The following is a 22,031-nucleotide window of genomic DNA, read 5'->3' on the forward strand; positions in this document are numbered from 1 at the left end:
CCCTAACATCCCAAATCCTCAAAGAGTCACTGCCCATCTCACCACCTGGTTTTATTTTTTCATGGAAGTATCACTATCTGAACTTATTTTGTCCTTATTGTTTTCTTGTTTATGTTGCTTCTTTCTGCCAGAATGTAAGCTCCATGAGAAGGGGAACTTGTCCTGTTGCATTGTCAAGCTCTGTGTCCAGGCCTTGATTTCACACCACACAACCACAACCTCATGCTATCCTCTTTGCACTAGGAGGTCCCGTGTCACAGAAGGAACTGGCCTGGCACCACAGTGCCTGTGGAAGGCATTTGGATCCAGAACGACCTAGATCCACATCACAAAGTGTTGTCTCCATAAATATTTGTGGCAGAAAGGCAAAAGCAAAAAAAGGCAGAAGAGAGGAATTGCATGGGTCTTCCCCTATTTATACAGTCCCTCATATTCCCAGCCACAAAGACTCTGACCTCCCTTTTGCAGAACGCCAGGCCTTCTCTCATCCAGGCAAACCTCAAGGTCACAGCAGAAGATGCTAGGTTCCTGGGAGCATGGACTATGTACTTCCTACTCACTGGTGTGTTGGCTGGAGCACCGACCATGAGGCACAGCATCTGACCTGGAGCCAGCCCTCAATAAAATACATGTTGACTGAGTAAATAATAGTAAGCATGAAGGAAGTTGGGTGAGGGCAATCAAGTTGCTCCCGCACCTGATGGCACTGTCCATCAAGATGCCTTTGAGAGCATTATGGCAGGCCTCAAACTTAAACATGCACCTGAATCACCCTGGAGAACTTCCTAAAAATACCGATTCCTGGATCTCACCCTCCAGATTCTGTACTTCCAGGCTGGGAAACTGATGCAGAGCTGGGAAGCTGATGCAAGCTGCAGAGTCATGGTATCCAATATTAAGGGTTTATGGATGACGGGAATCCATATAAGGATTTTCTCCTTTATTTGGTCAATGGCCCAGAATTTCTCGATAATGATGAAGCTGTGCCATTCTCTATGCTGTATGGAGCCTTGTGCCCTGTGGGCATCTGATAGATGTTGGTTGATATTAATAGAAATAAAGCCTTTCCCTTAATCCTTCTGAGCATCTTCTAATGAGGAATCCAGTTTTGCTATCTCACTGTGAATGACTGCCTGGCTTACAGGTCTTGAGCTGAGTATATTATAATTCATCTAGTTATGAGGCAGGAAAATGAGTATAACCTTCCTGAATGTAGCAAGCAGGTGTTGAGAGAGAGGCCAGGCCCTCAGCTCAGGCTGGGAGAAAGTGAATGTATCTTTCAATAGAAGCTTATTAAGTGCTGCAAGAATCACTTGAAAAGAAGATGACAGAAAAATACCAATGGAAAACCAGTCTTAAGGTAATCTGAAAGTAAGTCTTAAAAGAGAGCCAGTTTGAGAAAAGGTATCAAAGGAGAGAAATCAAATACCAAGCATGACTTCCCAGCAGAGAGCCCAAAACAATACAGTGGTCTTTCCAGCAGGCAAGATATTATTAATACTGATAAGATAAAAAAGTGTAGGTCATGAGGTACTTTTCCTTCAGACAGGTCAAAGCATTTTCCTGTATCGTCTCACGTTAATCCTCCGCAATCTGATTAGATGATGACTGTGGCGGGGACTGAGGTGAGGAAACTGAGGCATGGGGAAATTAAGCAAAATGAAGCTGCCTGCATAATCTACCTGGGGCAAAGTCAAACCCCACATGAGGGGGTCTCCAGATTTAAAGCCCAGGTTTGTGGCCACTGACATTAGCCCACAGCTCATATTGCAGCAATGAAGTATAGTATAGACCAGTAAGAGCCAAAGAATGAGGTATCTGGATTAGGAGTTGTTAGGCTCAGGCTGGCAGACTAGCTCAGATCTCTAAGATGGGTTCCCCGAAGGCTGCCCCAGGACCAAACACATCCACTTCTTAGCCCAGCCGCAGATCAGCAAGATTGAGTGGCCAGGTGTGGTCTGTCCAGACAGACCAGGGATCCAGGGATCCTAGTTAGGGCCCCAGCCATAGAGGAAGAAGGGAGTGGGGCCTCTTCAGGTTGTAACTCAGCCCCTCTGAGCATAGTAAAGAGTGGGGAGCATCCTGGTGGGACCCCTACACCACCCTCAGCCTTGTCTTCTTCTCCACACTTTTCACAGGTGGGACTGTGCATACCAGGCAAGAGCCTGGACAGGGTCCCCTAAGTTCCTCACACTTATCCAGGGCCCTGCAGATGTTTCACTGGCTCCTCACACTTAGCAGGCCTAAAATGGCACCGACCTTCCCCAGCAGGCAACTGCTCCTCTTCTGTCCTCCCTCTTTCAGTGAGGTCCACCAGCATCCAGTTGGTCTTGTTCCCCCCACACCTCTCTGAGCCACAGACAGACACTCACCTTCTCCTCAGCAGCACCTCCTCCTGGTCCCTCTTCTCTTCGCCACTGCCTTGATTTCAGATCTCAGCACTCCCCGCCAGGGTTGCCACAGCAACCTCCCTCCCGAAGCACCACGCCTCGCAACTACATCTCTGCAATGCTGCCAAGCTGGCTGTAATGGAATTCCTTTCTAGTTCCCCATCACTTTCAGAATTAAACCCGAACTCCTTAGTAAGGCACCAGGCCAAGATCTTTATGATTTAAGCAACACACCCTCCTCACCAGTCTTTTTACAATAGGAAGTGGGAAACTAGTAATAAGGACTTAGGAATTATCCAAGTGGAGAAAGAGAGGAAGGGCCCCTCAGCCCTCTCCCATCTCAATTCCTGGCAGGACCCCACCCTGTTTCGAAGCCCCAGTTGTACCAACAAACAATGTACCATGACCCTGTCTCCCTGCCTGGGCACGGGGTGGTTCCCTTCCCCTCTTTCTTCACCTGGATAACCCCAACTCCAAGTATTAGTTTCCTAGTTACTGCTGTAATAACATACTGCAAACTGGTTGGCTTAGGACAGGAATTTATTATCTTACAGTTCTGGAGGCTAGAAGTCTAAAATCAAGGTGTCAGCAGGGCCATGTTCCTTCTGGAGGTGCTAGGAAGGAACAGTTCCAGGATTCTCTCCTGGCTTCTGGTAACTCCTTGGCTTGTGGCAGCATAATTCCAATCTTCTTGTGGCATAATCCCTGAGTGTGTGTGTGTGTGTGTGTGTGTGCATGTGTGTGTCTTTGTTTCTATCTTCCCCTTTTATCAGGATACATACTGGGTTAGGGCACATGCTAATGACCTTCATTTAACTCGATTACCTCATAAAGGTCCTAACTCCAAATAAGGTCGCATTCTGAGGTACTAGGGGTTAGGACTCCCACATCTTTTGCAGGAGGGGACACTTTTCAATTCATAACAGTCCTTAAAGTCACAGCTTAAGCATCACCTCCTGGCTGAGCTGGGCTGGGTGCCCTTTCCCCAGCATGTCCCTGGTATCCTGCCTAGTCCCTGCCACATCAACCTCAGAGTCCACTTGTCTGTGCCCCCACCCTACCATGACTCTGAAAAAAGGAACCAAGACCTTCATCTCTGTAGTCCCAGGTCCTCCTCAGCCCAGTGCTGGGTACATCATGAACATCAGACATTTGGGGTTGATGAATGAACACAGATGGTGATGGATTTTGCAAGCTGTGCCGCTGGCCCCATTACATGCCTTCACCACAGGAGTACAAGGGAACACATGGTCAACAGGCTTGACTGACCTCTGTCCAGACTCCAGCTTCAAGGACAACTAGGTGAGCTGGTAAATTTAGTCCATTTGTCTCATACCAGCGTGATCCTAACACCTGGAAACTTCAGCAAAGACAGGGACCCATGGAGTGAAACTTCAGGATCTCCAAACCTTTGCCTTGAATATCATCTTTCAAGCTGTATTCTTGAATTGTTGCCAAAATGAAGAAAGATTTTTTTCTTCTGGTTGTTTTCCTTACTGACCTTGTGAACCCATACTTCTAGAAGAAGATCCTTGAGGTGGAACAGCAGCTGTAGACTTAGCTACAATGTGCAGCTCACTTCTCCTCCAGCATATGGAGAAGTCAGGAGGCTGCAGATGTCACTGCTTCTTCACATCCACGCCGTCTGCGGGCCAAAGGCTACTTGGACCCCCGTCCCTGCTGTGACAGGAGCAGCCAAGAGAACTACTTGGTGCCAGGCCCTTTGCTTCTGTCTGTAGCTCCTGGCCTTCTCAAAGCAAGTTTTGAAATGAAAACCACTACCTTCTACCTCAAGTACAGTAAAACACTGACAATTCATTTGGAAGCATGGATCACAGCTGTCCTTCAGTAACTGCCATGCCTAAGACTGTGCCTGTGTTGAGCTTTTCATCTCCAACTTAATGAATTGTGAAACAGGGCCATCGTCTGTGCAGGGCTATTCACCCAAGCAAGTCTAGTCAATAAACGTATGTTCAGATTTGTTCTTTTGTTTCCAGTGTGCTCTTGCGGGTATGTGGCAGCATAATTCCAATTTGTCTTAAAACACATACTTTGGATGTGCTAAGATCCTTCATGTTGATGGCGAAGTATGTGATCAAGTTGAGAGGAGAAATGCCACACAGCTGGGAAAGTAATCATGCAGGAAGAATCCTGCCACTTCCATGCCGCAGAGATTCTTTAATGTTCTCAAGAACATGAATTCCCCATCCTTAGAGTCCCTGCTTTGCACCACTTGCCATTATACTAATAATGGCTAGTTTTTTATTGTATATCACATCATTAATAATAATTGTGGTCATTTATTGAGCATCTGCTAGGTACCATTAAGCCTTCACAGTGGTCCTAGCTGAAGCAATTAGGCAAGAAAACGAAATGAAATGCATCCAAACAAGAAAGAAAGAATTAAAATTGTCTCTGTTTGCAGATGATATGATCTTATATATATAAAACCCAAAGATCCACCAAAAAACTGTTAGAACTAATACACAAATTCAGTATTATTTCAGGATACAAAATCAACCTACAAAAATCAATTGCATTTCCATATATTAACACTGAGATATCTGAAAGAGAAATAAAGAAGACAATCCCATTTACAACAGCATCAAAAACAATAAAATACTTAGGAATACATTTAACCAAGAAGATAAAAGATCTGTTACACTGAAAACTATAAGATATTGATGAAAGAAACTGAAGAAGACACAAATAAATGGAAATATATCCCCTGTCTGCAGATCAGAAGAATTAATACTGTTAAAATGTCCATACTATCTAAAACCATCTATAGATTCAATGCAACCCCTATCAAAATTCTAATGGCATTTTTCACAAATGTACAGAAAATAATCCTAAAATTCATAGGATACACAAAAGACCCTGAATATCCCCAAGCAATTTTAAGAAAGGAGAACAAAGCTGGAAGCATTACACTTCCTGATTTTAAACTATATTACAAAAAATAAAATAAATAAAATAAACTATATTACAAAGCCATAGTAATCAAAACAGTGTAACACTGGCATAAAAACATACATATAGATCAGTGGAACAGGATCAAGACCCCATGCATATAGGATCAACTAATACCTGACAAGGGAGCCAAGAATACTCAATGGGGAAAAGATAGTCATTTCAATAAATAGTGCTGGTAAAATTGGATATTCACATGCAAAAGAAGACACTAGACCCCTATCTTACACCACTCACAAAAATTAACTTGAAATGGCTTAAGGATTTAAATATAAGAAACTGTAAAACCCCTAGAAGAAAATATAGAGAAAAAGCTCTTTGACACTGGTCTTGGCAACAGTTTTTTGGCTACGACACCAAAAGTACAAGCGACAAAAACAAAACAAATGGTACTATATCAAACTAAATCTTCTGCACAGCAAAAGAAACAATCAACAGAATGAAGAGGCAACCTATGGAATGGGAGAAAATATAGGCAAAACATATATCAGATAAGGGATTAATATCCAAGATATATAAAGAACTCATATAATTCATTAGGAAAATAATGATAATGATAATAATAATAAAAATCCGATTAAGAAATGGGCAGAGAATCTGAGTAGACATTTTTCCAAAAAAGACATACAAATGGCCAGTAGTACATGAAAAGATACTCAACATCATTAATCATCAGAGAAATGCAAATCAAAATGACAGTGAGATATCATCTCACACTTTTAGAATGGCTATTACCAAAAAGATGAGAGATAATAAGTGCTGGCACGGATGTGGAGAAAAGGAAACCTTTGTGCACTGTTGATGGGAATGTAAATTAGTGCAGCCACTATGGAAAACAGTGTACATTTCCTCCAAAAATTAAAAATAGAGTTATCATATGATCCAGCAATCCTACTTTTGGGTATATACCCTAAGGAAATAAAAACACCATCTCAAAGAGATATCGGCTTCCCCCACCACCATGTTCATTGCAGCATTATTTATAATAGTCAAGACATGGAAACAACCTGAGTGTCCACTGACGGATAAATGGATAAAGAAGATGTGGTACACACACACACACACACATACACACATCAAGGAATATTTTATAGCCATAAAAAAGGGAGGAAATCCTGCCATTTGCAACAACAAGGATGGACCCTTAGGGTGTTATGCGAAATGAAAAAGGTCAGACAGACAAATATTGTATGATCTTACTTATATGTGGGGTCTAAGAAAAGCCAAACTCATAGAAAAGAGATTAGAAAGGTGGCTGCCAGGGGCTGGGAGTTGGGAGAATTGGAGATGTTGGTCAAAGGGTACAAACTTCTAATTATAGGATAAATAAGTTCTGGGGATCTAATATATAGCATAGTGACTATAGTTAATAATACCTATATTACATAAAGTTGGTAAGAGAGATCTTAAATGTTCTCATCATACACACAAAATACTGTAATTATGTGAGGTGATGGATATGTTAATTAACCTTATTGTAGTAATCACTTTGCCATATAAACATGTATCAAATAACCACATTGTACACATTCAATTTACACAATGTTATATGTCAATTATATCTCAATAATGCTGGAAAAGAAAAGCCTTCACAGCAACTCTCTGAACTCTTGTGCCCAAGCTATTAGAGAAGGAACTGATGGCTTACTTGCCAAATGTTCACATGGTTAGTAGGTGGCAAAGCCAGGGGCCAGCCCAGGTGTGTTCAATTCCTGGGCCCATATTCTTGACTAAATCACCTTCAACACCTTCAGGTCTCCAGAAATCACAGTCAGAAATAAAACTCTGAATGGAACAAAACTGAACTTTGTCTTCTTGCACTTCCAGCACAGAGCACGTAAACGCATCTTACTGACATAACTGGAATCTTCCTCAATTGTCTCCTCCACCCCCTGAAATCCCTAGTTGTTGACGCAAATTGTGGGATGAGGCAAGAAGGCCACCTGAGTGGAAGCACAGAATGAAGCAGCTCCAAAGAGATGAAAATAACCTCCCTGTACCCAAGTAAACCTCCAGCACATGGAGCCCTGTAGGGATCCTTGCAGAGCCTCGATGTAACAGCTGTGACTTACGTTCCTGTCCCCACACTTTCTACAGACTATGCAGAAATGACACGGGTTCCTATATGCCTCAACAGGGAAAGTAACCCACCTCCCACCAGGCAAGCAGAGAGAAACATATGTCATGGGCTCCTACAGAAGTCACTCCTCCTGCCAAGGCAAGAAGCTAGACTGGACATGAGTCCAAGGTTTGAGTCCCAAAGGTCTGCAGGAACTAGGTATATAAAGAGGGGAAGCTGAGAAAGGCCCTCAGCTGACCCCAGCAGACAGGACCAAATACATAATTTTTAAAAAATTCACTTCTCATTCATGCATGTGGATAAAATGACTATGGGCCTGGGAACATTTACCTAACTGGAATCATGACATTTCATTAAAGCATTGTTGACCCTACAGGAGAAATTAGAGGCACTAAAGGAGGAGAAGCGCCTGCATCCCCTTTGCTTAAAGCCTTTCAGGGGCTTATATTCTCTTTGGAAGAAAGTCCCAGCATTTTGGCCTGTACAATGTGGCTCCCACCCCAGCCCCAGGCCACCCCATGCCTGTGCTCCTGGGCTTCCATAGATGCTCTAACACACCTTGCTCTCCTGTCTCCAAAGTAGCTGTGCCTGTACCCAGAACATTATCTTCCTGCTCTCCTCACCAGGTGACAGCTACTCATCATTCACATCTCCACTTACCACCTCCTCCTGGAGCCTGCGCAGCTCCCCCCGGGTGCAGGTCAGACACTTCTAAGTTCTCTCCTAACACCTCTACTCAGCTATCAAAGCACTCATGCTGATGGAAACTGTTACTAGACAGAAATCTCCCTGAGAGTAGGGTCCAGATCACTGTGTTATTACTATGCATCGAGTAACCAATATTGTACTGGAAACACAAACTATAAATGAATGGAGCAAATGAATTCAGGGATAGAGCTTGACCCTGAGAGTTCTCTTCCATCTGTTCTAAAAATAGATCCCTCTCATCTTGTCGACAGGGTCTGTCCAAGCAGGAAGTGTCAAGCCAAGGATCCATTCAAATTCTTTGGGTTTTGACTATCTCCCATTAAAAATATAATCCATAAACCCAGACCAAGGCTCCATCCATCAGACACCAAAGGCCGAGCCCGACATCATCAATAAGAGGGCTGCTCTTGAGTCAGCCCCAGGAAATGAAGAGTGATCCAGGCCCAGCAGCTCAGGGACACCAGCAGCTGCACCAGCTCTGACGGATTACCTTGGATGCACAAAGAGCGTGTCTAAGAAGCAAAGAGGTCTCCTGTGCAGCAAGACGAGAACTGCACAGATATGAAGCTTAGCTGGTGGAGAGAAATTAGTAAAATGTTACTCTATCATTTAGATGTATATTCTTTTTTCATTTTGATTAAAGATATACTACATTTTCTTTATGAATAAAAACATGCTGCCAACTAACAATCACCTGTGCAGGAGAAGGAAACCCAATGTAGATTCCTTTTAATACTAGAGCAGGAGAGTAAAGCTGATATTATTAAAGTTAATCTGATTAGATTGGAGAGTATTTTGGCAATTTTCTGCATTTGGATTTGTTTGAAGGAGGTTTCAGGGAAAAGCAACAATGTGCCAGTGAACCCAAGAATAGCAGCCGCCCCTATACAAACTCCACACTGGAGGACTCACACCCAGCATCCTCCCCAAACCTGAAAAGTGGCCCAAAGAAGACACCTTTTAGGCTTTTCACCCAGTTCTCAACAACCTCCCTTCTCTGGAAAATGCCCCTTACCAAGCTAGGCATTCCAGGTATATTTATACTCTGCAACCCACCCTCCTGGCTATGATCTATGCGGGGCCAGAGTTGGAAATTTGGAATTGGGGTTAAGAGTGTCTGGTTTCAATCTGGGCTGGTCCCTTGAGCAGGGAAAGCCCAGGGTCTTTGCAAACAGCCATTTTCTGCCAAGTGGACAGAGGAAGAGAGTAGGCCAGTGCGTGGAAAAAAGAAGCAGGAAGCAGCTGCTGTGAGAGGGAGAGACTTTCTGGATTCCCTCACCTAGACCCTCCTTGCTCCCTTTCTCCAACACTCTCCCTCCTGGCCTAGACTCCTGTCCACTGTAAATGAATTCCTGGACACCCTCAGACTCCACAGAGCTCTGCTTCTACCGGACTGGTCCTCTTTGACTTGACTGAAAGCTGGCCTGGGAGAGCACTGATTGCAGTGCTGCATCGCTTATCTCCCCAGGTCACGAGGGCATAGACCCAGTTTCCCCAGCACTCGGGTGCGCTCAACACGTTTATTGAGTGAGTAATGATATCACCCTCCTGAAGGCCTCTCAGGGGAGACTGCTCATTCACTGGCTTCCCAGACACCATGAAGACCGGTGGACATTCTCCCTGCTCCCTACTGCTGCTTCTAGACACCATTCCTCCGCCATTAAAAAAAAAAAAAAAAAGCCAACACAGCTATTCTTCTCTCAAGTTTATGACATCACAGTCATCCACCCAGCTCAACTGCATTCCTCAGACAAGTTCTCCCCGCCCCCTAACATGGACCCTCATCAGCCCATGGTCTGATTCCAGCCATTGGTAATTGCTCCTCAGGGTTACACCAAATCCATTTTGGGGTAACATCTGGGAATGGCCTGATGAGAACTGATATGTCTGGTTTGGGGTAGCTACATGGTTGAGACTGCATATGCTAAAGAAAGAGGCGAGTTCAGTCAATTCTGGTCAGTTTGGCTCATGTAAGCAGCTAGAGAAGCTGGCTTTGAGACAAGGCTCACCTCCCTTAACAGTAAGTGCTTTGACCTGAGTGCCTTAGTCCCTCACTAACACTGAACTGAGTGGACATTATAGCTTTTGGCACTTCTCTAAGACAATTTATTTAGCACCCTGAATAATACCCCAGATTCTTTACATTCCATCAGCACCAAGACATAACAACACCATTAATTTATTCCCCATTGTACAGAGCCCGGATAAGGAAGATGCCGCAGGAATGACAATAGCTATTGGTGGAGTGATGCAGTCTCCCTTTACAAGGCCCTCAGGACCTGTGTGTGGTTCAATTATCTCTGAGCAATTAAATCCTAATGGGGAGAAGTACTGCAAAGAAAACTGCAATTATACACATGTGTTGCTGCCTGCACCACACTTCAAACCCCTTTTATTTCTTGGTCTCTGTGTAACATGAGAGCTGTGCATGTGGAAACCAATTAGGACCAGAGAGCTTCTTCCCACATAATCAGACAGCACGTCACTAGTGGGATTCCCTGTCTGACACAGAAGCTGTGGTGGTAAAAGCCATCTGCCCAACCTGGCAAGCAAGGTATAATTTCACATGCTGTCCCAGGGCCCTAGCACAACTTCAAAAAAGCGGAGTTGAAATTATTTGGCACTCGAAAATCAGATTCTTTTGTGTCCAACGGCTGCCCACTGCTTCCTAAGCAAGGAGAATTATGCAGATGGGTAAAAGAAGACATAGGAGGCCCTGACTGGTAAAAGTGACAATTTACATAGGGCCCAGCAATACCTTTGACCAAATCCAGACATCTCCAAGGAATCGCCAGTGATAGGTGGGCACACATGTCTGCAGAGTCACTCCCGTCGGCATGTTGGGTACATAGAACATAGTAATGACCCATTCTAAGAATCTGCCCAGGAAGGTCTGGCCATTAGGTGCTCAGACCAGAGTAACACGTACCACTACACATACACACACACGCACACACACACCTTGTTCTTGCCTCCCCTCTACCTGAAGCAGCTCCTACATGTAGTGCTATTGTACAAAGAAGTCTGGATGGTCACAGGTAGGTGGGATGGCAGTCATGTTTCATATCCTCTTGCTCATTGGTCTTGGTTGTTGCCTAAACTGTCAAACTCCAAACTTATAATCAAATGATAAAATTATCTGAAGCAATCATGTACATCTTAACTTTCCATTTCAATATATCATATTAATTATGTGATACTGTATAGCTCTAAAGCATGTGACTGGCCCACAAAATCTTTAAGGTTCCAACTGTCCACCTAGGAAACACCAACCAAAAGAGATATAATATTCTGCATTAGCTTCCTTTTCCAATTCGGGTCCTCACCAAGACATTCAACCAAGCATGTGAGCACATCTAAATTCATTGTTCATGGCCATGCTGCAAACTGACTTCAGATGAAAAATTGCTGAGCCTTTCCTCACTGACCTTCTCCCAGACTGTCCCCCCACTTCCAAGTCACATTTCTTAGAGCTTCCATGTCCACTGTCCTGCCAGTTGCCTCGCTCCATTCTTCCACACTCTGCCAAGGAGAGAACCTGGCCCCTCCCCTGACAAAATGTAGCAATTTTCACTAAATTACAATGTCCCTGATACCAACCAAACTAGGTATTTCAGACCTAAATTGTTTCTAGGAAGCTTGAGGTAAATTTATCAGACAGTTGCTAAAGTCTATGCTTCACTTAGAGGCAGCAACACACGGGCTGATTGACCCATTCCAGAAAGACAGTCTGGTCATTCAAACACCTGACAGTCAAGGGCTCAATTCAGGCAAGTTTGGATTGGTGAAGTGACATAGTTGATGGGAGAAAGGAGAAACCTACAGGAGCAGCAAGATTCTCCTCCTCATAAAGGAGAGAGGGGGACCAGAGAGAGGCTTACGGTAGGTGTTTGAAAAGTTTAGAGTTCAGTTTTAAAGTCCTATGTCTTATTCAAGACTATTTGATGAATTAGTTTTGATATAAACTGTATCTTCCTAGCTTTAGATTAACATAATATGCACAATATTAATTTTATCATTGCTTATGATTTATACTTGTTTATAATTATTATATTGTGTATAATTATGTTTATTATGATATAATTAAAACAAGGATTCTGAAGAGTGTTATACTATGGAAAATACTTAAGAAGTAATGATAAGTCAAATGACAAAATGTGAAATTATAACCACATAATATAGGTTATAATTTCACATTTTAAAATAAAACTTATGCAAAGAAAAATATAGTTTGGCAGACAGTTCACCAAAATACAAATGGTAGATGTGTTTAGGTAAGGGGATTATAGACCTTTATTCTCTTTTTTCTATATACTTTTGTTTTCCAAATCTAATGAACATGTACAATTTTTAATGAACATATTTTATAATAGATACTTACTTTAAAATATAAGAAAACTGTCTCAGAGGCCACACTATAAAAATCAAAAGGAATCAGAAAAAAATAGGTAAGAAAATCACTATATGAAACTAACCTGTGACTTAGAAGCTACTAGGGCAACTGCCCTCTAGAAAAAAAAAAATCATGAGACTTAATGCTGTGGACACGACCCCACATTTTTCCTTTCTCTCTTTTGCTTTACCACAGGGAAACAAAGGATCAAGCAACACTTTTCTTTTGAGAACTAGAAGCAGGCAATTGAAAGCCTGCCTTCACCTGGTACATTTTTAATTTTTACTCCTCTGCTACTTACAAGGGTTTTAGCACACTTCCTGCTCTAAAATTCTCAGGAACTAAAGTCAGACCCCAGGCACCATACACATCCTGAAAGAACTGCAATTCCAGAGGAGGTTTTCAATCTCTAAGAAGACTATATTTCTGTATACTATCATCTCTCTGAACAAATTTCAACTTTGTCTGATTCATTATTGCAAACCCAATTCCTAGCACAGTACATGGTACCAAAGGATGCTTCAAGCATATTTTCTGAATGTTTTTAAAATATTTTTTGAATTTAAATTCAATTAGCCAACATATAGTATATCATTAATTTCAGATGTAGAGTTCAATGATTCATCAGTTGCATATAACACTCAGCACTCATCACATCAGGTGCCCTCCTTAATGCCCATTACCCAATTACCCCATCCGCCCACCCACCTCCCCTCCAGCAACCCTCAGTTTGTTTCACAGAGTCAAGAGTCTCTCATGGTTTGTGTCCCTCTCTGATTTCTTCCCATTCAGTTTTCCCTCCCTCTTGCTATGATCCTCTGCACTATTTCTTATATTCCACATATGAGTGAAACCATATGATAATTGTCTTTCTCTGATTGACTTATTTCACTTAGGATAATACCCTCCAGTTCTATCCATGTTGATATAAACAGTAGGTATTCATCCTTTCTGATGGCTGAGTAATACTCCATTGTGTGTGTGTGTGTGTGTGTATGTGTGTGTGTGTGTGTATAATACATCACATCTTCTTTATCCATTCATCTGTTGAAGGACATCTCAGCTCCTTCCACAGTTTGGCTGTTGTGGACATTGCTGCTATAAACACTAGGGTGCAGGTGCCCCTTCGTTTCACTACATCTGTATCTTCGGGGTAAATACTTTCTTAGAATCAGGATTAGCCTTAGTAGAAACTGAAGCGAGTTCAAGTTAGTGAAAATTATATTTTATCATATTTAGGTATTGGGTTTTTAATTTGTTATGACTATATGTTATTTGGACAAATAACTCTACTGTTTTAATGAGTTTTAAAATTGGCCAAATTAACATGTGGTGTCACTTTTAATAGTTATTTACACATAAGAGAAAGAAGCTGAAGCCAGACACCACCAACCACCTAGTGCAGCTTATGTGGATCACTGACAGACTACAAAGGAAGAAATCAACAGCCTCTGGAACATTACTCTTGCAAACCTGAACCTATGGAATGATGGTGACTGCTCCATGAGGAGTTGATCCTAACCACTCCTGGGAAGTGTACCTGAGGGCCAGCCATTTGGTACCAGCGCTGGGAAGAAAACAGGAGCAACCATGTTGAAACCTCATAGCCGGTGACTGGACCAGGATAACTGGTACTGGCAAGAGTCTCCAATGATGCTGTGTCTGATGCACTTTGACAGGAGCCCACCTGAAAGTCCAGTTCAATCAAAGTTGGTTTTGTGCTACATTTCCTATAATTCGTTTACAACATGTCACTCATTCTTGTGCTACACAGGCAGGAAGAGTCAAAGATTTAACTGGCTCTTTCCTATCCTGCCAGTTCTTCAGCTCTTGGTCATATTCTCTGTGAAGGGCTCTGCAGATTCTTCAGAAGGAATATGAAATAATAAAATAGTAATAATAATAACAGTGCTTTAAATAAGTGAAATTCTGGCAGGTTTCAAGGGCTCTCCTATTCAATATTAGACCCTCTTATTAATCTTCATAGAGTCAGAATTAAGAAATGAAACAGAAAAACTTTTAAGGAAATGGAATTTTAGAGTTTAACAAAAAGAGCCACACAATAATATCTTTCAACTGTGGGAATGGCTTTCACATAGCAAGAAGCTACTTTTCACTTAACAAAGAACAAGGAGAGCACAGCTTTAGTTGAAACTTGAGGAATTTAACTTACATAATATGTTATCTTTTGTTCTCTGGTATTCTTTCCCAGGGCTTTTTTTAAAGCAGGATAGATTCTCATCTTGCCGAGATGCTTTTAAACAATTTAACCTGAATGCAGAAGATGGAACAGATGGTCTTTTAAAAACTCTCCATATTCAAGATGCTGGACATTCAAGGGCCTCAAAACATCTGATGCATTTTCATACAGTGATGACCTGATAGCTTTCTCATCCATTTAAACCTATGGGTTGATTTCCTCTCCTAGTTATTGGGTACTGTCTACTTTTCCTCCAACTGTTCTCACCTGTCCTCTGACCTCTTCATCCTATTCAAGTCCCTGTGAATTCACATTCTATTCTCTACCATATAGAGGGGGCTTTCCTCTTAAACCATACAGGCCTCTAAAAAAAGGAGGATTATTAACCACAGGGTCTTGTTCAAATTCCATCATTTATTCCCATCATTTATTCAGAAATACTATTTAATATCCCTCTCAAAATAAAACCTGTTGCAGAGAAGGCTGCCTCAGAGGGGCCTGCCTTTTCTAGCACAGAGGAGATGATGTTTCAGAGATGTATGACTAATACTCCTGGGGCAGGAGCTGAGTACATTGGGATCCTTTGGGAGTAAAGGTACCTCCGAAGGATCAAATTGATTTTTATTTTATGAATGCAGTAGACAGTCCCATTAGACAGATTTTTTCCCTCCAGCATTTTGCAGCATCTTCTGAGATTCAGAATCAAGCCAAGAGCTGCTTGGTAATACTGTGTGGATGACGCATTACACAGAGCTGACTCTGTGACATCATGTTGTCTTGTTCTCAGTTAGAGCAACCTGATGTGCCTGCCCTGCACACCCCAGTTCTGTGAGTCACTGCATGATATATTGTCCAGGAAATGCAAAATGATGTTCTTCTTAAAAACTCATGATTAAAAAAATTGAGGCTTCCGGCTAGGGAATGTAGAGTGAAAAAAGTAAACTCTTAGGAGGGGCAAGTTCTCATTTCTGTTTTTCTTTTCATTATTGTTTAAGATCCTACAAGGGATTGTAGTTTATAAATAAGCATGGCAAGTGGTTATTTTCTTCGGTATTTTATTGCCACAAAAATGAACTTTATTTTTCACCAGCCTGAACTTCCCATTATGAGCAGCTGTGCCACTCCATATCCTAAGAAGCTTTTACCATCAAAAATGACTGAATCTCTATATGTGTATTATGGATGTTGATACAATTGCCTAAATAAGCACCACTCATGCCTGAAGAATTCTGCAATACAAAACAATCCAGATACATACAAACTTATAGTGAATTTTCACAATGATAGAATAAAAATCAAGGATAATCTACTAAAGAGAAAATTAAAATTTAGCTTTATCCAAATACTTCCAATCTGAACCAAAAAATCATGTGCTTGATGCCAAACAGTAAGAATTCAATGTTTAAAAATCTTTTCTTTTTCTGTCTCCACCTTCCAAATTTAAGTAAATAAAAGAACCGGTGAACCACAGATCCAGTGAACAAAAAATGCAGGGAAAAAGAGAAACAGCAGACATTAATCGAGCTGAGATGTTAACAAGGACAGAATCTCTTTCTGGCAAGGCTGACCTTTCCAACCCAGTACATAGTACTTGTCATTCCTAGAGCTTAAGACACTAGGACAGCCAGACAGATAGCAAGAGCCCAGACCCCCAGGGTTCAAAAGCAATCAGGCAGACAGCACACATTAAATACCCTCCCTTGCCTCAAAACCACCATCCTTTTCCTATTAGCAATGCACTATTGGGGCGCCTGGGCATCTGACTCTTGGTTTCAGCTCAGGTCATGATTTCAGGGTTGTTACGTTGAGCCCTGGGTGGAGCCTGCTTGAGATTCTCTCTCTCCCTCTCCCTCCCCACCACTTGCTCATGCTCTTCTCAAAAAAACAAAAAAAAAGTAAGAAAAGAAAAGCACTGTTAATGAGAGGGCAGCATCATTTGGGACTTTGGATGCTACAGGTTTGATTTGGATCAATGTCTGGTTAAATCCCAAGGAAGTATGCCCCATGAAGGTATGGGTTCCATGGAGGAAGGATCACTCTGGGTAGTTACTTAACAGGAAAAGAAACCCCTGGAACCACTATTGGATTTGGAAGTCAGCCAACCAGGCAGAACCTGAAGGACCCTCTGGACCCAGACACTCTACTACATCCCCGGAGGAATTTTAGTTCTCTCTGTGCCACAGCCCATTTACCTAACAGCAAGGAGCAATGAGGGTCACTCAAGTCCTCTTCACTGGCTCTGCAGTTGAAAATTCAGGCAGGCTTCCAGAGATACTTCATGTTACAGTACATACATGCCTAGCAATGCATTCCCTTTGGCTTCACGGCTGGAGAACAGCTGGAGGTAGCAGGTGAGAAACAGAATAGCTTTGCCTTTTCCCCCAATATTACTCTGGGCCAGCTGTGGGAAACTTTACTAGGGGTCCCAGATGGGTTCAAAGTCAATGTCCTGGAAGAAATAGTAATAATTACAGCTATTTTTAAAAGGTGTCAAAATTTCACAGTTATAATGATGTTCATCTAAGAACCAAGAAATAATGGCAATAGCATGGCTTAAAATTAATGTAAAAGATACCCAAAGGCATCTAAGGCAGATGGCTCCCAGGCTTACAGTTTTATCATAACTTCATTGAAAGCGACTGCTATTTTTAAAAAGACCCAGTGAATCAGAAGAAAGATCCAGTCACTATGGAAGTTCTAATTGTTGCTAGCTATTGATACTACAAAAAAACAACTTAATGGTTGCATAGGTAGAAACTGTCAAACTGTTTTCCAGAAAGGTTGTGGTTTTTTACATTCTCAACAGCAATGTATCAGTGATCCAGTTTCTCTGTATCCTTGTCAGTGTTTGGTATTATCATATATTTTTTTAATCATTCTGATAGGTGTATAGAAATATCTCATTGTAGTTCTATTTTGCATTTCCCTAGTGGATAATGATATTGTACATCTTTTCGTGTGTTCATTTGCCCTATGTACATCCACTTTGGTGGAATGTCTCTTCATGTCTTTTGACTATTTAATAATTGGATTATTTGTTCTTTTACTGTTGAAGTTTGAGAGTTCTTTATGGTCTTAGATACTAGTTCGTTGTCAGATATGTGGTTTGCAAATATGTCCTCCTAGTCTGTAGCTTTTCTTTTACACTCTTAATGAGGTTTTTCAAAGAGCAAAAGTTTTAAACTTTGGCCAAGTCCAATTTATCAAGTTTCCTTTTATGGATGTTCTTTTGGTGTATAACCTAAGAACTCTTTGCCTAGTCCCAGATCTCAAACTGAATTTTCTCATTTATTTTTTCTAAAAGTTCTGTAATTCTGCATTTTATATTTAAGTCCAAGATCTATTTTGAGTTAAATTTTGTAGGGGCACCTGGGTGGCTTAGTTGGTTAAGTGACTGCCTTTAGCTCAGGTCATGATCCCAGAGTCCAGGGATCAGGCCCCATATCAAGCCCCACCTCGAGCCCCACATTGGGCTCCCTGCTTGGCGGGGAGTCTGCTACTCCCTCTGACCCTCCCCCTTCTCATGTGCTCTCTCTCTCTCTCTCTCTCTCATTCTCACTGTCTCAAATAAATAAATAAAATCTTTTTAAAAAATTTTAAAAATTTTGTATAAGACATGAGGTTTAGGCAAGATTCCTTTTCTTCGGCATGTCCAACTTCTCCAGGACCATTTGTTAAAAAAGTTATCCTTCCTGTATTTAATCCCTTCTGTACTTTGGTCAAAATTAGTTGGGCAAATCTGTGTAGGTCTATTTCTGAGTTCTCTATTTCATTTCATTGATCTATGTGTCTAACTCTCTATGAATACCAAACAATCTTGATTAGTGTTGCTTTATAATTAGTTTTGAAACTGGATAGATTCCTCCCACTTTATTCCTCTGTTTAAAAATTGTTTAATAATTCCAGTTCCTTTGCCTTTCCATATAGATTTTAAAATAATCTTGTCTACATCTATAAAAATCTTGCTCAGATTTTGATAGGAATTGCATTAAACATGCACATTCTATTTGGAGAGAATTGACATCCTTGCTATGCTGAGTCTTCCAAACCATGAATATATGTCTATTTATTTAGATCTTTGATTATTTTAGCAGTATTTTGTAGTTTGTATAATACAAGTTTTATTTATGTTTTGTTAGATTTATACCCATATCTCTTTTATTTGTGTCATATAAATGTCAATGGTACTGCACTTTTAATCTCAGTGTCCACATGTTCATTACTAGTATATAGGAAATTCATTTTTGTGCTGGATTCACTTAATTATTATAGGGGTTGAGTTTTGTCTTCTGGAGGGGTACTTTTTGGTAGATTTTTCAGGATTTTCTACACAGACAATTATGTCATCTACATTTAGAGATATATTTCTTCATTTCTAATATGTATGCCTTTTATTTCCTTTTCTTGCTTTTTGCACTGGCAAGAATTTACAGCACTATGCTAAAGAAGAGTGGTGAGAGCTGATACTTTTGCCTTCTTCCCACTTTTAGGGGGAAAACATACAGTCTTTCACTATTAAGTTTGATGTCGGTTTCAGGATTTTGTAGATTCATTTTATCAAGCTGAGGAAATTCCCCACTAGTCCTGTTTTTCTGAGAACGCTCTTTAAATAAGAAATGTTGATTTTTTTAAAATTTGCATCTATTGATATGATCATGTGATTTTTCTTCATTAGCTTGTTTATATGGTGGATTACACTGTACAATTTTCAAATGTTAAACTAGCCTTGCATAACTGGAATAAACCCACTGGCCATGGTGTATAATTTTTTTTATAGAATACCAAATTCTACTTACCAACATTTTATTAAGACCTTTGTGTCTACATTCATTGTGGAACTAGATCTATAGTTTTCTTTTCATTTTTTGTACTATCTTTGGCTTTAGTATCGAGGTATACTGGCTTCACAAAATAAATTGGAAGGGTTCCCTTCTCTTCTATTTTGAAGAGATTTGTAGAACTGGCATTAATACTTCTTTAAACATTTGTTAGTATTCTCTGGTGGAAACTTCTGGCTCTGGAGATTTATTTTAGGAGGTTATAACTTATGAATTCAAATTCTTGAATAGTTATAAGGATCTTCAAATTGTCTATTTCATATTGGGTGAGTTGTGGTAGCCTGTGTTTTTCAAGGAATTGGTCTATTCCATCTAAATTGTCAAGTGTATGTATGTGGATTTGCTATTAATATTCCCATATTATCCTTTTAATATTTACAGGACCTTTAATAATATTCCTTGTTTCATTCCTGCTCTTGGTAATTTGCATCTTCTCTGTTTTTTTTCTTTGTTAATCTTGCTGGACGTTTGTCAATTTTATTGATCTTCTCAATGAATCAACTTTTTGTTCCATTAGTTTTCTCTACTTTTGTTTTTAATTTCATTGATGTGTTTTTATCTTTATTATTCCCTCTCTATGCTTTCTTTGAACTTATTTTGCTCTTCTTTTTCTAAATTCTTGAGGTGAGAACTTGTTGATTTGAGACTTTTCCTCTTTTCTAATGAAAGCACTAAGTGCCATAAATTTCCCTTAAGTACTGCTTTAGCTATGACCCCACAAATTTTAATATGTTCTATATTCATTTTCATCAGTTCAATTACTTTTTACTTCATTATAATCTTTGACCCATGGATTACTTAGAATTGTACTGCTTAATTTCCACATGCTTAGAAATTTTCCTGTTATTCCTCTGCTAGTGATTTCCAAATAATCCCATCGTGGCCAGAGAGCACATAATGATGACTTCTATTCTCTTAAATTTGTTGAGGTTTGTTTTATGGCCTAAAATATGTTCTATTTTGGTATATGTTCCATAAACACTTAGAAAGAATGTATACACTGCTGTGGCTGGCCAAAGCTTTCTATAAATGTCAATTAAATTTTGTTGGCTGATGATGTTGTTGAATTCTATATTCTAGCTAATTTTCTGTTTAGTTGTTCCATCAATGTTGCTAGAGGAATACTGAAATCTCCAACCATAATTGTGGATTTTTCAATTTCTCCTTACAGTTCTATCAGTTTTTGCTTCACATATTTTGCAGCTCTACTGTCAAGTACATACCCCCTTTAGGATTACTATCTCTTTTTAGTAGACTGATCCTCTGTAATTATATAATGTCCCTTTCTTATTCTAATTTTCTTTGCTTTGCAATCTACTTTATATGATATTATAAAGCCACTCCTGATTTATTTTGGTTAATGTCTGCATTTTTCATCTTTTTCCATCTTTTTACTTTCAATCTTTCTATATTGTTATATTTGAAGTGAGTTTCTTATAGACATCATATAGTTGGGCCATATTTTTTAATATACTGTCAATCTCTATCTTATAGTTGGTATATTTAAACCTTTGACATTTAACGTAATTATTGATATGTTATGGCTTAAGGATGCCATTATATCTTTTGTTTCTCTTTGTTCTTCCAGTTTTCCATTTGTTTTCTTTGGCTTGTCTTAAACATTTTTTACTGTTACTTAAACATTTTTTAAAAATCCATTAGACTTATCTATGTTACTTTTTAAGGTACCTCTTTGTAGAGTATTTTAGTGGTTGCTCAAGGTACTACATTATATATAGATAACTTACACCTCCACTGATACCATGGGGGCAGGGAGGTGGTCTCATTACCACTGAGGAGTGATGAAAGTCCTAACTCTCTACTAGGTCTCCTCCAACAGCACTCTAGCAGAGGGGTTTCCTTATTACAATATGGAGAAGGTGGGAGTCTTTTCCAATGTGGGTTAAGGTAGGGCCATGGTTTTCCTGTGGTATTTGACTAGAGTAGAGCAATTATTATCTTAAAGTTTTCTGTCTTGAGATTGGGCTGGAGTGGGGGAGGTGTAAAAAAAAAATGTCTTCTGTCTTAAAAAATAAAAATAAAAATAAATAAACAAATAATAGTTTTCTGTCTTCCTAAGCTGCCTCTTTTTTAGTCCTTTGGCTACAGAGAGCAGGCTCGTGTTGGCACTTTCTTTGCACTTGGTGCTTTCAGATTACTGGCTTATCAAGCCCCAAGTCTCAGATTTATGAGACAAAAAGAAAACACAGGGAATTTACCATTATGTTGTTCCTTGAGTCTTAAGGTTCCTCGGTCTTCTGCCTTATTCTTTCCACCTTTCATAATCTTCTTATGTGTGTTTTATATATACTGTCCAGGGTTTGGGTTATACTTATCCAAAGAAATAGGAAAAAGTATTCTATTCCATCTTCCCAGTAGTGTAAGTGCTTCTTCCTTAGCTATTTAATAAAGAAAAAACAAATGAAGAAAGCACCAGCTAGCCATTACA

General features: G+C 40.3%; 1 protein-coding gene across 2 annotated transcripts in view; it reads right to left on the minus strand.

Annotated features, from left to right (window-relative positions):
* The window catches only part of CRH (corticotropin releasing hormone), a 184,623-nt gene that overhangs the window by 71,064 nt on the left and 91,528 nt on the right, over window positions 1-22,031 (minus strand). Inside the window, exons 1-2 of one of the 2 annotated variants that reach the window (XM_027575155.1) lie at window positions 14,718-14,815; window positions 14,085-14,231 (exon numbers count right to left, since the gene is read on the minus strand). The exons of the other annotated variant lie outside the window; for it this stretch is intronic. The gene's annotated coding sequence lies outside the window, so the exon portion shown is untranslated. Of the gene's footprint in view, window positions 1-14,084; window positions 14,232-14,717; window positions 14,816-22,031 lie in introns of those variants that run through there. 2 annotated transcript variants of the gene reach the window in all.

This window comes from Zalophus californianus, chromosome 4 (genome assembly GCF_009762305.2).
Source record: "Zalophus californianus isolate mZalCal1 chromosome 4, mZalCal1.pri.v2, whole genome shotgun sequence".
NCBI classification, from domain to species: Eukaryota; Metazoa; Chordata; class Mammalia; order Carnivora; family Otariidae; genus Zalophus; species Zalophus californianus.